This window comes from Anomalospiza imberbis, chromosome 5 (assembly GCF_031753505.1).
Source record: "Anomalospiza imberbis isolate Cuckoo-Finch-1a 21T00152 chromosome 5, ASM3175350v1, whole genome shotgun sequence".
NCBI classification, from domain to species: domain Eukaryota; kingdom Metazoa; phylum Chordata; class Aves; order Passeriformes; family Viduidae; genus Anomalospiza; species Anomalospiza imberbis.
In genome coordinates, this window is record NC_089685.1 from 65,754,169 (window position 1) to 65,765,972 (window position 11,804).

The window sequence follows — 11,804 nt, forward strand, 5'->3', positions numbered from 1 at the left end:
AGTTAACTGCTAACTACCGAATCATTACTAGTTGAATTTGGATCTGATTTCTTTTATGAAATAGAAGGCTTCATACCATACAGATTCTCTTCTTAATAGTCTCTTTCCCCTCACTTGATATTTGCAAATGAACTTAACTGATCAGCAGACAAGGGTTCATACGGTGTTGAAGAAAAACTTATGACAAATAAAAAATCTTTCTAACTTCTTCTCAAAATCTTACCCTCATTTTCAAGAATAACCATCATAGACGCTTTGCATAACATGCCCTTTAAAAACTATATTTAATTTTAAGAGCAATCTTTGAATGGATGCTCATTCAGGATTCATTTCTATTCTGGTTTTCGTAGCGGGCATTACCTTAAACCTGTTCACAGAATACCAGCAAAGAAAGGTGGTCACATATACCCACAGCTAGCTATGAGCAATTAAAGACAGTAGTGATGCCTTCTAGCAAAGAATAAGTTGTCCTTGTTCTGTTTTACTTCCCCTGTGAAGTGTGCTAACACTTCTCATTTGGTTAAGAGATTTGAAGTCAAAGGATCCCCAAACTTGTCTGTTTGCATATTCATTGACATACACCAGACTGTTTCCTGTTTTGATTTTTAAGGAAACTGCCTGCACTGACTAATTAGAAATACAGAAAGGCATCTGACAGCAGACAAAATGGGCTAGACAACACTCACACCTCCTCCCTAAGCTTCTCTTTTTGTCTTCTCATAAAGGATGTTTGCTGCCTAGCCCAGTCCTGTTTTTTCTGTGACTCTCTCCTGCTCAAAAGTAAGTCAAGGAAAGTCTCCACAGACATCAGCAAGAACTACGACTGAGCAGGAGGGACCAAGTTCACAGGGTTCATCAGCTGCCTCCCTGTATCCATCCAGAGGGATCCATGAGTTGGACCTCAGTTCCTCTCAGAGAACAGACGGGTGGAGGAGATGGCCACTGGTGGTCAGAGATATGCACTTCATCATGTCTTTCACTTTCCCAGGAAAGTGATTTCAGATCTTAACTCCTTAAACACTGGGATGGCCAGATAAACCCACAACTTAGCAAACTTCTTTGACAAAACTTTATAGTACTGAGAAAATGATGGTGAAAATAATTTTGGTGTTGTACAGTACAAGTTGTTCTAAGCCATTTAGTCAACTGAAATACGTGAAAAACTCACCACAACCTTGAATTGCAGATTGGCATTTATCTGAAAAACAGTTTTGTGCAGGCATAATTAGTAAATAAAATGTTTTCAGTGGCTAAGGGATCTAGCAGTCAGGTTTAGATTTAATCCTGAGTGAACACAATTAAAATTAAATTGATCACATTTTAAAAATTTTTCAACCCAAATATTTTGCAAATTTAAATTTGAAAAAGCTGAATTTAAACTAAGTTACCAATTAACTTCAATCTACATACTTTGGGAATTATTTTAATGTATAGGTATGCATACCAGATGTGTACAAGGTACATGAAGTCAGGTCAAGAAGAAGTAAATGAAATCTCTCTTTTGATGCTTTCCACTGATTTTTATGAGTCAATAGGATAAGGGAGAATGGATCCAAGAGTAAATATTAAAATTAATTGAGTATTTAGCCTGAAGTTCAACAATTTTGGTGGCCATCTGCCGTTGTGCAGCTGCATTGGTTTGAGTAACTGCTGTGGGCATCAGGTAGATGTCCACAGATGAAAGAAGCTGGTGTACAAGGAAAATCCTTAATATCCAGAGACACTGACACTGATCTTGCTAAGCAACTCTTCCAACAAATCAATTGCAGAACCTGTAGCAGCTCAAGGCCAGTTTATAGTGCACTTGGAAAACTGTGTCACTCTAAGAGTGGTGTTTGGGATATTATCAATGTTATCCTGCTGCAAATTAAAGTTTGAGTTAATTTGATGTGGAAAGTTTTATTTCGTACAAGATTTAATCATGGCACTTCAGATCACTAGGAATATGTCCTAGCAAAGAGCAACCTAATCCCAAAATTATCAAAATACCTTGCCATGGAATTAAGGAGGTCTTTATATCAGAAATAAAAAATACATACATAGGTTTTAAATAGACTATTAGTCCAGAACCACAGATCAAAGAAAAATAGAAGCAAACAAAAACCAGTTAACAGGTTAAACGGGGAAATACACAATAAAGATGCCACAAAAGCTTTAACTTTGGACTATATATCATCTTAAAATGAAAGAAAATATGTGCAAAACCAGGGTCAATATACTATTCATTGCTGAAATTTTTCAAACACATTCATGTCATACTTACAGGACATTTTGATTGGGTGGAATCAAGACAAGTTAGATGCTGTAGTTGTAAATTCCTTTATTCTGTTCAGTACGCTTTTTAAAGTAGAACTTAAAGCATGAACACATCAAATGTTTATATATAAATTCCCAACTTGAAATACACATTAAAAAGTTGACTATTCCGTTCTATGATGGCATCAATTTACCAGTAAATGTTGCTCAAATGATGTCATGAAATGCCATGAATAGAAACATTTTCTATAATTTTCAAACTGAATTAAAATTCTAGTGAAGAAGTTAAATACAATATTAAACCACTTAAAGCATTAACGTCCTTCACTTTTCTGAACACTGGTAAAGCTATCCATTTTTATATGGGTTTATTCAATTTGAAGAGCAGAAGGATGCTCAAAGTTTATATATAGTGTGTGAGAATGGAGTGCTGCACTTATACCTACCTTGTGATTCAGTTCTTAAATCTATTACCTTACTAAATGTGCCATGCTATGATTACTTCTCCTGAAAGGATGAAACAAACCTTGTATCAAAAACTTAACAGTCTCTGTGGTGTTCTGAAAAAGCTGCCTGATTTGTGCCTCAAACATCACTGATATGTTTCTTTCCTAGTTGCAAAGTAGGGGAAAGATTTTTAATGCACAGTTTGATTCCTCACTACTTGCGGGAAGCCCACACAAGGACTTTTGCTTTTGTTTCACTAATAACAGCACCGAATACGAGCTGGTTGTCAGAAGCTCAGGGAGAATGCATTCTGTGGGCTGCTCTCAGTGAGGCTCTGCTCCAACTGGGGGAGCAAGGGAAAGGAGAGAAAGACAGAGAAAATGGCAGAGACCAATTAGTCAACACAGCCTGTCAAGCAACCCAGCACTGGGAACCAGGAAGCTGCCTCATTGCACGCCCAGCCACAGAAACAGCAGGTGGAAAAATGTATAATTGGTCAAAGTACAACTTAAATGGCATTTCTCACACAACGAAAATAAGATAAGGAAACTATCATTTTTATGCTGTTGGACAAAAAAACCATGCAAAAAGGGAAGCGATAACCACAAAGTTGGAATCTGATTAAGACCCTGAACCTGTGAAGCTGACATTATGTGGAATATGAAAAAGACAACTAAGAAAACAGAGTATTTGGAAAAGTATCAGTGCCAAGGACAGCACTTATCTATTTGTCTAACTTTCCTACATAGCAATCTTATCACTTTGCTCAATCTGCCAAAATAAGCTGTAAAAACAGTGCCCTTATTGTGAAAAGTGGCTGCAGCAAAACCCTGCACATAATGTCTTCTCACAGAAAACTACAATGGGGACAAAAACATTTAAATGTTGCGAAAATTATGGTGAAAACTAGTGGCTGAGGAAACAATCTTAATTAAAAAAACAAACCCAAAACTTAACTGTGTGTGTGCGTGTGAGTGTGTGTGTGTCTACCACAGCAGCAGTTTTGGAAAGGACGAGGAAAAACTCAAATCCCCCTCTGAACCAATGTTTCAGGACGAGAACCCCAACAATGTGGGGTAAAGATAGTCAGATATTTAAGGACTCTGCAAGAGGAGACTTTACATTTATATGTAGCATTAATTCAGGCAAAATAAAAGAATAAGGGAAATACACCTGATTTAATTTGTTTTATTTAACTACTGAGGGCAGAAAAGACAGAATGGATTTGGGCTCACCCATAGCTCTTTCATTTAAGCAACTAACTTCCATGAAGCAGTTCTTCGAAGAGCAGCAATTAATTCCAAAAAGAACTAATTTTTCTTTGTCAAATCAGATCAAAAGCTGTTCTTTCTCTGAAAGGTTATTAAAACTTACCGGACTTAAAACATCCTTCCTTGATCTCTTTACAAATTCAGTTACAATTCTGCTTTAACTGCGTGAAACTACAGTTTACCTTTGCTAGTCAGATAGTAATGACACATGGCAGAGAAGACACAACAGTGGTCTCCCTCTATTTGTCTGGTTCTGATCTGCAAAGTAACAATTGAAGTGTCACTGTGGATGGTTGATAAATGCTGAAATTATGTTCATTTCTGAAGTTGTAAAATTAGAGTATAAACATAGAACACTCAAACATCCATTATAAATAAAACCCTTTTAAAAATGCTCCTTCTATGTATTTCTCTACCTATATATTCCCTATTCCCCATAAGGATAGTCTCCATTTCCAATTCCACTCAATGGATATAATTTAAATAAGGACTGATTTTGAATTCTTCCAGATTTAGAATAAGATAGTAAAATAATTTTCGACTCATTCAAGCTTCAATAACATTCGCAGGTGATGGGTGAAAGAAAATTATGTCAAGGCAGGGGAAAAAAATTAACTTCAGAAGCTTGAAGCTGTTGTTCAAGTCATGCTAGGTACATAATGTGATAGTAAATGTTTTTATACAGTTTCAGAGACTTGGCTTTACTTGGTACTTTGGTGATTAAAAAGTTAGCCTTTTAGTAACCTAAATGGCTTGGAAAATATGCTGTACTATTTCACAGAAGTATAGACTGAGGCAGTAAAAGAAAAAGAGCATCTTACATCATGGCTGTCTCTAAAATTAATTTTAACATCAAATAGATGCAAAAAACCATACACATACATATTTAAACCACTCTTTCAAAATATCACGACATCTGTCTTGTAGGAGTTATTGCTCTTGGTGAAAATACTCAAAGCAGAACAGGAGCTTCTGATAATTAGTTGAGTCAAAACAGGCCTACTTATTACAAACAACAGAAAATAAGATTTCTTACTTCTCCCTTCCACATTCTGAATTTTAATTTTTGTTCTTGAACAACAAGGAATTCCCATTGTAATACCCTAAAAAGCTGAAATCTCTCCTCTGACTTTCAATCATAATATCACAAGCACATTAACAACACTATTTCTGACCCAAAAATTAACCTACACTAAGTATAGAACTGTAAAAGTGGTATCTCTCATGATTACTATAAAACTCAAAGACACAAGCAGGCTACAAGCATGCAATGGAAGCCCTACTACCCGTGATTAACCGAGTAGAAATTAGTATTCTCACACGGTGCTTCATTGCACACTTGCAAGAAATAATACCAAATAATTCAATAAAGCGGTAATTAAAAACCTGTCTCAATTCTCCTGGTACTGTGGCAATCATGCTCCCACAACCTCGCAGCTGAGCACGGAGCACTCAGCTGCTTGCACTGCACTGCAAAGAAACAATCCACCCACCACTGACTGCTGTTGTTTCATAGGGGATCCAATTACTGATAGCGTTCTGACACCAGAGATTAGCTGATTGCCAGTTCAGTGTGCTTACAAAATCTTATGTGTCACAGGAGGCCCTTTACTTGTTTCTGTAAGACAAACAGTATTTTTTTTTTAAATCTATTAAAAACCCACTAGAATATATTCTCTCTCATGTGTAGCTCTTCAGCCCCATCCTGTTGGACTCAAAGCAAATTCCTCCTCTAAAATTGTCATAGAACTAAAGTGTGGTGACAGTACCAGCAAAAGTGTACTTTTAATTGTGCTTTTCAAATAAGAGATTTAAGAGAGGCAGAAGCTATATATGCCACTATTTTAGCACTCAGACCGCAGATCTCTGCAAAGTCTGAGATCACAATTAAAATTTTTTCTAATTAAAAATGCTAATGGAATTTTGAACTGCTTTTTTTCCAAATCTAAGAGCACATTGGAACAAGCACTTGTGTGGAAAACAATGGTTTGGGTTTTGTTAGAAAGTGTTTTTCTAATCCCCAATGCTGTAAATGAAATTCATTAGGACTGTATAATATCAGTCAGTTAAATTCTATTACCATTCAAAGGAAATATATCAGTGGGGCTCCAATACATTTTTCCTGTTACAGCTTTTGAATTGAAACAAAAAGAAGAAATGGAAAGGCAAAGTACAGGTTGTACAAATTAATATTTAGGCAAGAAAGGTCAGATACTAAGGAAAAATAAGGAAGAAAGATGGTGATGAGCAAAAATACTTCTATTTTCTCACCACCAACACCAGTATTCTTACAGGCAGACATCCTAATGACTCTGCTGGTTATTCAAGTGCTTAGGCTGTGTCTACATATGAGAAACCAAGAATATCCTTTTTAATGGTCCAATGAACTTTACCATCCACTCTAGGAAACAGTGTCTTCATCAGCTGCGACAAGACATATTTTATTACTTTGAATACCATAGGATTCTCCTGTAAATAACACCATCTCTAGAGAACAGAAGCTTAAATTGATGTGGGAAATTATGTAATGCTGCACAGATTTAGAATGAAAAGGACTTTATTTATTTATGCTAAGATATGGAAAAAAAAAACAACAAAGAGAATAGCATTTTACATTCTCCAATTTAATTAATTTCCACAAATCTTCTTTAAATAAAAATGGAAGTTAACCTGTAAATTTCTGAGATTTAATTTTATCTAATGACGATATGCAAATTTTGTTTCAAATTATTAGAAAAATATTTTATTCACAACATATGAACAAAGAACACTGCCAAATAACACAAAACCAGGGCTAAGATAGTATTAAACAGATATGCTGCATTTTCTTTTAATACCCTTCTTGGGAAAAGAAAGCTGTGGAAACTTGCTGGTCAAAAGTGTATTTAGGTTTTATCTTATACCCTAACAAGAGCAAAGTAAGAGACACAATCATAAAACAGATCACAGTAAAGAAGCGACTGCAATTCAAAGTTTTTAACCGCACTGCCTCCCAAGGACAGCATAAAAACAGAGCTGACCTAGACAGGGTGGGTAGGGATGCCACGAGCCACCTTTGCCACCCCTCTGCTCACAACAAGCATCACCAAAGTGCCTCTGACAGAAGTTTGCCTATCTCATTCCCAGAATCTTCAATAAGGATGCTGCAGCATCTCTAATCCATCAGCTGCTGTGCTTCACTAATTTAACACTTAAAATAGTTTCCCCAATGTCTAACTTAAATCTCCCTCACTAGAAAGTAAAAACATTATTATTCTTTTCCTGTTCCCTACAGACAAAAAGACAGTTTAGTACTTCCCTCTTTGCAACAGCCTCTCATGTATTTGAATCTCAATCCAAAACCTTTTCTTCAATTGACTAATTCTTTCAAATTGTGGATTTGGGGAAAGTTTTCTAGAATGCTGACCATCATGGTTGATTTTCTTTGGACTTGCATGGAAGTCATAGATCAACTAAAGTATGATAAGGAACTACAAGCACACTGTTAACTTCCACAGCACTGTCCTTTCCATGCCAACGTCACAAATGGTACCAGCCTACTGCACTTAGAGCTTACTGAGTGCTGCTGTTTTTCAACTAGAATTGTACCTCAGCACTTTTTATTGATAAAACTGTTGAATGGGCAATAAAGACAAACATATGCCTAACTTGAAGTCAATTTAACTGAAAAAAGCCCTAAATCCAGACTTTATTAATTTAAATTTTGTGCTCTGTTTTATGGTGACTTATCCTTGCCATTTCCTATCACCTAGCCAAGGCACATTGTTTCTAAACAGTATTGTTTCGTTAGGTAAGTACTTATTAGGTTGGCAGACATTTCACATACACCCATTGCAAGATACTGTGCAAAGTCAGGAGGCACAAAATTAAACCCCATCTGTTCATACACCTGAAGAAAGTTAAATCCATTAAATAAGAAATACAAGGAAGTACATTATCTTATGAAGATAACTAGTTCCTTTTGAAAGAGGTGACAATGACAGTGAGCTATAAGCAATAGGAATGCTCTAGATTGGAGGGAATCTTTTGCTCCTTAAATCTCGTATGGATTAGGTGTCATTGCTCCCCTGGGTCTTGTTAAACATTGTCAGCTAAACTTGCTAGACAGTGCTCCCAAGGCAGGACTCCTGGAGCATTAAACCTAAATCATCAAAATAAAAATGAAGTTACTATAAATTAACCATAGGTGAATCCTTACTAAATGTTAATTTTAAACTACATTGTTGAATTACATCATCCATCATTAATGAAACACAGAGCCTCTGACTACATACCCTTCACCAATTCAATGTGCATGTGATTAGGGTGATTTTTTTTTTCACTGAAGCAGTAGGACTCTATTTTGATGCTTGCTTCAAGTATTTTACCATCCCATATCACCACTGTTGTGACTTCAGCAGAGCATCCTTGCTCGTCAAGGTTACCCAGGAACCCTGAGCAGATGTACTACAGAATAGAAATGTATGTATGAGATAACGCATTCCAAGTATGTTTGCCATTCTGTGGCACGAAGCATTTCCAACCACTTATCAACTGTAGAGTCGCTATTTGCATTTTGTACTCTATACATGAAAGTGCTACAGCTGCCTGTGGCAACAAAGGAAATGCAAAACTTGCTGGAAGAAAATAAATAAAATAAAACCATTTCCTGTGGGACGATTCAAAGTCTCACCTCATCATCCTGAGACATCAGGGATTCTGTGTTGCCTCTGTTTTTTATTAATAATGCAACAATAGTCTTTCAACCACTCTTTCATAAGAGGAGCCTTTCCTTTGGAGGTGATATGAGTCATGTGATTACTTCAGTCATCTGGAGTCAAAGGCTAAAAACTTATAGGTTCTCACTATCAACTAGCCTATAATTTGGCACCCAGAGAAGCAGTGAGCGTTTATCTACTCAATGGGGAATTTCATTTCACTTGCTGCCCCCAAAGTCATTACCTGCACAATGGGAATGAGCAATGGAAATTCACAACATAATAAACTATTACAAGCTTACTGCTTAAACGGCGTCTCAAAATCCTTTTCTGGACCAGAAGCTATAAGCAAACTGTGCTCCACAACATAAGAAAAATTTGTTGATATGATGAAACAAAAGATATTTGCATCTCCTAAGAACAGACAAGCATTTTGTACTCCACATAAAACAGTTTCTTCTGTTCTTAGTATTGCTTTCCATGGTGAAGAGAAACATTAAATAGTCCTAATTTTCTTTTTTAGAATCCATTTTAATAGAAGTGTTACTAAGCAATATTTGTATAAGTCTTATCTAACTGAAAGTTGAAAGACATTCTCTATCTTGTTGAAAAAAACTTATGTGATCAAAAGGATAAGTAATAAGAAAATATTGTTCAAATAACTTGGTATACCATTTACATTTAAGTATATTGTCAGTAAGTAAAAAACCAATGCTTTTGGTGTAATATCCACCCAAAATCCTGCACAAAAACTTACTCTGAATAATATTTTTTTCTCTAAAATTTGCATCTTACTAAGGAAGAAATGAAAATATTTGTAAATATAGCAGCACTGAAAACGGTCAAAATTCATATTTTTATTCAGTATTTTTGTGGAATGTATTGAGGTATCATTTTAAAAGTAAGATATGAAAGGTTATCACAGTTTCAAACAATGCCTCTCCACTACCTTAATCTTAAAAACCTAGTTTCTCTTCACTGTAAAATTGTTCAAGAATGAAAAGTATAATATTTTTCCCCTCTTTTCACATTCTGTTGAGATATTTCAGTCTAGAAATGTAAGATTATCTAGTCCAGTATTGATATTACTGAGGTAACTGTGTAGTCATCCTGTGATCCTATGCAAGGAAACGCAGCAAGAAAATTGTGTAGTCATTAAGGGAGCAACAGAAGCCACTTACATAAATTACTGTGCAGTAATTCAAAAGAATATGAGGAGAAGAGATGCTTGAAGCTTATGCGTCTTTATTCTGTAAGCCTTGAATGTATTATCTGCCCAAACCTTGGGAAAGAGACCACCTGGTATCTCCTTTTTAAGCTTAAGTGCACAAATCAGTGTTTCTGTTTTTTCTAAAAAGATTTTTTTTTTGAGAAGCTAATATGGTATCTACAGTTTCTTACTACTGTAGTGACTGAACTAATATCCTTTAAAATAAGCAAACATCCCAGCTCACCATGGGGATTTTCTGTTTGTTTTCTTAAGTCACAGGGGAAACCGTAAGTGAGGATATCATCCTTTCTCCGACCAAAAAAAAAAAAAAATTCTTCTAAGAACATATCTGGTTTAATGAAAATAGTATGTTTCCTTTCCTAAAGCCTACTGACATGACAACTTACTCATTTTAATTTTTCCCTATCTATAGGAAAATAAAGACCACAGAAAGGAACAGACAGCTCCAGAAAATTTGCAGTGAGAATCAAGTCCTGATCACAGAAGGTACCAGCTGCATGCACAAGTCATACAAGTCCCCCAAATCTGGTTGATTTCAGTCACCATGGAAAACTCACACCATGGATTTTTTCAGTCTTGCCTTCAGGTTCAGAACAGAGACAAATTATTTCACATTATTCAAATTATTTCTCAGCAATAAAATTATGTCAATTAGATGTTTCTCTCCATGCATCAGTGAATAGGGTTCTCCACCATGATGTTTATGGATGCCATTCTCAGCAAAGAACACAACCTCTCTGTGCAAATTTCAGGGCATTCCCACACCATCAGCCTTTGTACTCCGACAATATAGTGTGTTGAAATATTTTTTCCATTTTTTGTGCGCTTTTTTTGACTAAAGGAATAGTGGATTTCAGTCTCCAGCTATGAAGTGTGCACTTTTCACTGACCATAAAATTGCAAAAGCTTCACATTGCACCCGAACATAATTGTAATTGCATAGAAACTAGCATATTCAAGAAAAGTATCAGAATTGCTTATGAGGCCTGGCTTGTGTTTTCAGAACTTATTTTTTTATCAAAACTTTACTTTTACCAATCACTGACTTGTGATTTATCAGAATATATTTATACTTAGAATCAGCATTCTATCTCTGTGCTCTGATACTGACTATCTGAAATGGGACTTTCACTAAGAAGTCACCAGAGAGGCTGAGGGAGATACAGGAAAGTGCAGCAGAGAGCAGGAGAAAAGCAGGATGGATCAGACCTCAACATTTATTTTTTTGGTGAGCCTGAACATTAAATGTTGTGCAAAGTCTCCGAAGAAGAGCAAAAGGAGTAGAAAAAAAAATCCCTGATGCTATTTTCTTAACAATGATTTCAGGACACACTAATTCATTTTTCTCTGCTAAGAAAGAGGAGTGGACAACCTTAGCTTCAAAATCTTCAAATTATCTACGTGAATCAGAAGGCTGCATGCATGGAGGGCAAACACCGACATTTATTTTGTATAATAGCGCATGTCTTGAGAGGAATTGCCACTGGAATATTATTCCCACTCTGCATGTCAAACATTAATATAAAATCAATATGGAGCCACGTTCCCAACATTTTTCACGCACCTGTGTTACCCCCCTGGAGGGTTTTGCCACACTTGGCATTTGGCTCCCTGAGGACATGGGAAGAGGTTCACTGCAATCCTCCTGCTCTGCACAGCCTTGCTGCCGAGGGTCGGCAATGGCTCAGCAAGTCTCCGGCATCTGTGGAAGGAAAGTGCAAGGTGAGACAAAGGTGATTGGTGGAAAATTTGCTGCTCTGTCAGCAAGTCCTGAAAAATAGAAAGTAAGAAGTGTGCCTTCCACAGATGACATCTTCATTTGATATTATACAGTTGGAGTTGCTTTGTGACAAAGACATGTTCCTTTCTGTCTTATGGCATGATAGGAATAAACCCACAAAA

The 11,804-nt window shown here is 36.3% G+C and overlaps 1 long non-coding RNA gene across 1 annotated transcript in view; it reads right to left on the reverse strand.

Moving 5' to 3' along the window:
• The window catches only part of LOC137475043 (uncharacterized), a 50,330-nt gene extending 38,731 nt beyond the window's left edge, over nt 1–11,599 (reverse strand). Inside the window, exon 1 of the long non-coding RNA XR_010999655.1 lies at nt 11,467–11,599. This is a non-coding gene — a long non-coding RNA (uncharacterized lncRNA). The remainder of the gene's footprint in view (nt 1–11,466) is intronic.
• Between the last annotated feature and the right edge of the window lie 205 nt (nt 11,600–11,804).